This window comes from Bidens hawaiensis, unplaced genomic scaffold, assembly GCF_021521415.1.
Source record: "Bidens hawaiensis isolate Kalapana, Puna unplaced genomic scaffold, B.hawaiensis_p1.1 tig00003752_1, whole genome shotgun sequence".
NCBI classification, from domain to species: domain Eukaryota; kingdom Viridiplantae; phylum Streptophyta; class Magnoliopsida; order Asterales; family Asteraceae; genus Bidens; species Bidens hawaiensis.
This window is the reverse complement of record NW_027491215.1, coordinates 1,269,840-1,275,454: the sequence shown is the minus strand read 5'-3', so window position 1 is coordinate 1,275,454 and position 5,615 is coordinate 1,269,840.

The window sequence follows — 5,615 nt, the reverse complement described above, 5'->3', positions numbered from 1 at the left end:
AATTAAAGTTCAAGGCGTCTCTAACTAGTACTTGTGTGGTATTAATGTAAGGCCCCAGTCCTGGTGCCCTACTTTGGCGTTGGATTTACTCATAAACACAGTTCTAAATATCAGAGTTAAATAAACTTTTCGCGGAATAATAAACATCAATAGACATTTCATATCATTTCAAAACTTTTCTAAAATAAACATCTTTTGTCTTTCATAATAAAACATCATTCATAAGTACACCATAGGTCTTCGAATGCCAGCTTATTACTCTTCTGCTATGTGTCCTCCTCAAGCTAGCTACCGCATCCTACTCACCTCCGTGCATACTAAAAGTCACCTTTACGTATCCGAAGACACAATTACTTTCCTTATACTTCATATGTACGTACATACTTTCATTCATACATTATAGTTTCATACTTTCATTCTATTATACTTACATACTTTCATACTTTCTTTCTTTTTATACATACGTATACGTTTTAAAGAGTACTTTGCCCTACCTTCCTCGAGTATTTTTACTTTATTAGGGCCCAGTTCCCTATTGCCTTGAATATTATTAGGGTCTGGTTCCTTCTTTCCTCGAATATTATTAGGGTCCAGTTCCCTTTTCTACCATACAACCATACCTTAACTTTCTATATCTTTATAATTATAACTTTCGTACATACTTCCAATCTTTGCATTAGCATACATCAATCATTCATACTTCATATATCATACTAACACATATCATACACTTACCACTTAAGGCAAGTTTATTAACTAATCACATTGAGTATGCACACATACCTGAAAACACGACAAGAAAATGGGGCTAGAAACTCACCTGGATTATGTTTCTTTCTGAGTTTATAGTAATCCTCTTCTTTAATTGAGCACGGCTAACTGTATGACATTTATATATGTCAATTAACTAAACCTATACACATCATTTAAGTTTCATCAGAACTTCTAAGTCTGGATTAATCTAAATGAATGTCAAATTCTATTCGAATGGTCTGTTTATTCGAATGTCAGGTTCTATTCAAATAGACTTTCTATTCGAATGCTTGATTTTCAATGAATGAACCTTTCTAATCGAATTAACCTTATCTTCGAATGGATCCTCCATTCAAATCAACTTTCTATTTAAATCAAACTTCTATACGAATCAAACTTCTATTCGAATGGATCCTCCATTCGAATCATCCTTCTATTCTTCTATTTGAATGGATCCTCCATTCGAATCAAAAGGTGTCTGCTTCTCTTCCTTCTTTATTTTCTATTCGAATGCTATTCATTCGAATACCTTTTACTTCAAAACCTCCCATTAGAATACATTTCAATTAGAATACTTCCACTGTAGCTTTTTAATATCATTACTACCACATGTATTATCATCCATTCTCATATTTTAGTATTATATCATCTTTTAAACGTTTTCCTTTCTATCTTAGACCAAGATCTAGCTTACTTATCAATAAAGTGTAAACCTTTATTGATTCCATTCAAGCTAGATCTAGGGTTATTAAGTGAACCCTATATACTAACGTATATTAAGTCCATTTTTAACATCAAGTTTACATTTTTATGGTATGAAAATACCCGATTTGCCTTAGTACCAAGTCTTAGGACAAACCGTTCATAAAAGCTAAACCTTTATACAATAAACGTACCTCTTTTGACGTTTTAGGCTAAGGGTTAGCTTCACGTATAGCTATGGACTTGTTTCTTGCTTGTTTAGCTAAAGTTCCAAATAAATCTAAGCTTGGTTCTCGGATTTCGGATCTTGGCCGTAAGGTTGAGAGTGTTTGTGTGTGTTTTGAGTGTGTAAAGAGGCTAGAGGATAAGAATGAGAGATTTTATGGTTTTAAGGAGGTTTAATGAGTATTTTTACTCTCTTAAGCCCATGGACCTAAGGCCCATCACCATCCCTTATTCCATCTTTTATTAACCAAGCCGACACTCTTTTACTTTATTTAACTTAATTAAATATCAACACACTTTTAAATAAACACAAAACCCTTTTATTTCTTATTATCAAAAGTAGGATGTTACAAGTCTTTCCTCCTTAAGAGGTTTCGTCCCCGAAACCTAGCTATCACTTATACAAATCTGGGTAAAACTTGCGCATCTCTTCTTCAACTTCCCAAGTGGCATTTGATCCTCTATGATGCTTCCATATCACTTTCACCACGGGATAACTTTTTGATGAAGTTGCTTTTCCTTGCGATCAACTATCTCTATAGGTTTCTCAATGTAGTTCAACTGTTCGTCAACCTCGTTGTCTTCTAATGGCACATGAGACGTGTAATCAGCTAGGCATTTTCTCAAATGAGAAACATGGAAGGTAGAATGAATTCCTTCTAAATCTTCGGGTAAATCTAGCTTGTAAGCCACTTCACCCAAGCGATCTACAATCTTAAACGGTCTGATGTACCTTGGGCTCAATTTTCCTCTCTTCCTAAAACGAATAATCCCCTTCAAAGTCAAAACCTTGAGCATCACATTGTCGCTAATGCTAAACTCGATCGGTCGTCGCCGCTTATCGGCATAGGACTTTTGACGATCTTGAGCAGCTTTAATTCTTGCCTTGACCTGATCAAACCTTGAAGAGGTTTCTTGCACAACTTCCAAGATTCCAAGCTCTTTCTGACCAATCTCTTCCCAACACACAAGAATTCTACAACGTCTACCGTATAGCATCTCAAATGGCAGCATACCAATACTCGAATGGTAGCTATTTTTATAAGAGAATTCTGCAAGGTGTAGGTGATCATCCCAACTTCCTCCAAAATCTAACACACAAGCATGTAGCATGTCCTCAAGGGTTTGGATAGTCCTTTCAGACTGCCTATCTATTTGAGGATGATACGTCATACTGATGTTTAGTCTTGTTCCCCTAGCTTCATGTAACTTCTTCCAGAATGGAAGTGAAACGAGTATATCTATCAGACACGATCGATAACGGCACTCCATTCTTAGCCACAACCTCTTTTATGAACACAGTTGCTAACGTTTTTGGCGAAATAGCATCTCGTATAGGTAGGAAGTGAGAACTTTTCGTTAAACGGTCCACTACCACCCAAAAGGTATCATGGTGCTTAGTTGTACGTGGTAGCTTAGTTATGAAATAAATGGTGATGTGTTCCTATTTCCATTCAGGTATCTCCAAAGGTTGCATCTAAGGCTTCTAGTGTTCAGCTTTGACTTGCAAACAAGTCAAGCACTAACTAACATAATATACTACATCATTCTTCATTCTTGGGCTGAATATCTTGACTTATGAGCTTCATCTAAGATTCGACCCCAAAGATTTCTATGGCGTGGAATCCACATACGGTCAAACCTAGTCTTAACACCATGAGTGTTTTCTATCAGCTCGTCTTGCTGTTCGGCAATTCTTTCCTTCTTCATTAACCCTTCATCGGTGAGCACCTCAGACCATGCCTTGATGATTTCTTCTAAGAGATCTGAGTTAATGATTAACTTATACGACTTCACGGTTGCAATGACTTCTTCATTCTTACGGCTAAGCGCACCGGCGACCACATTTGCTTTATCGGGGTAATACTTGATATCACAGTCACAGTCCTTTTGTGACATTCGTGACAAAACTTGGTATACCTTATTCATTACGTAGAGAGTAAACGATAAATCGGTTAGTTCGTAGCGATTAAACGAGTAACCGACTGATACTGATTATGACCCGTATATACACCGAGGGGCCATGTATGAGTTATATATATATATATATATATATATATATATATATATATATATATATATATATATATATTATAGTGGCTAACATATTGATATTTAGGCCCCTGTACGTTTAAAACCATTTAAACGAAAAAGGTTTCGTTTAACGATACATTATGACTTTAAACGCAATCGTTAACATCAAAACGAGCATTGTAGCATCCGTTAAACCGAAAAAGATATATAAAACACTTATATAACATGTTTTAAGCAATCCATGAAAATATTTTGGATTTTTACAACGAGTCAGTACATTTTTCTTATTTTACAAAAATGGGCTGAAAAACACTCGTTTTCGCGCTGTTTTTCACACCCGAACTAGTTTCTTGCAAAAAACCAAACCCGAACTAAATTTTGGACCTAGATTTATACGTGGCAAGAAAACCAAGGCATCAATGGCCAAATAGAGGCCCAATGGGCCCCCATATTTCTTGCCACCAAAATGGACCAAACCCCCTCTTTGAAAATGCTTGTTAAACAAGCTTTAAAAATAGATATATTCACAAAAATATCAGACTTCAACAATCCTCATCTGAATTCTTCATCCCTGCTTCCCAAAACCCTAAAGGTAATCACTAATTATCATGAAATTCATGCTTGTTTAACATGATTTAAACATAGAAAATTAAGTTTTGATTTGTTTTAAACATGTTTAACCATCCAAATACCATAAAAATCACCAAAAATCATGTTTTGTTGTTAAACATGTTTACAAAACATAATCATATAGATTTTTGACCAAAAACATGAATTAGAACATGAATATGACATTTTTACGGTTCAAAGGTTCGGTTTGAAACCAAAACCGAAACCCTAATTAACAAGGTTGTTCTATGGATGATTTATGATTGGTTTGTTTAGGTTCCCAGCCGGATCTACACGGAATATCTCGTTCTACGTAGGTGCGGAATCCCTACGTAAGACGATACGAGCGTAGAAGACGATACACGTTAACACGATCAAACACACGTTACAATAAACAAAGACACGTTGTATTGCAACTGGAAACACGTGATTCTCTGATCACCGATTACACAACTCGTAAACTCGTTAACTCTCGATTCCTATTAACTTCTGCCGTAACCTAGACTATTTAACAGTCGACAACGTCGCCTAACATGTTTAGGCGAAGTTGTTCCTAAGTTCGCTTGTTCCACAAGGTCGCCTATATCAGCGAACTTGTGAGAACTTCGCTTAATACAAAACACAAATCCAACTAACTCGATTACAGACACTAGACACTGAACTACTGACATCATGTACCAACAGACTCCCCCTTGGTAGTAGCTTCATATCTCTATCTTCAAGCCCGTGTCTTGTAATCTTCAACAATCTTGTATCTTTCATCTTCAAGCATGAACGCCTTCTCGTACACAAACCGAAACAACTCTTTGATATTTCTTCGCTTCTTCTTTCCAAGCAGGAATATAAAATATTTTCTTCTCGTTCAGCACCTGCAGATCAGCTTGAGACAAGTTCACTAAATGCATAGGATCATATACTCTCATCAGCTCTTGTTCATCTTCATCCTCCATTACTGCCTCAGCTGTTTCACAATCAACGTACCACCACTTCAGATCTTTGAGCACATCCTTGGGAATTTGTTTCATCGGCACTTCTTTTAAACACCGGATTGGCTTATACTTCATTATCATCCAAGGCTTGCCATCTGCCCTCATTCCTCTGTCTTTGTCTTCAACGAGCTTTCCTTTCTGTGGTTTCAACAGCTCGAACCTTTTCTCCTTTATGCTTTCCTTCCAGACTATCTTTCCAATGACCCTAGCCATGTTATCATCACTCCTATTTATCAACCCCAATCTGGCTAAGTCCTTCACTTCACATTCAGGCAACGTATTCAACGATCTCAACAGCCTCTT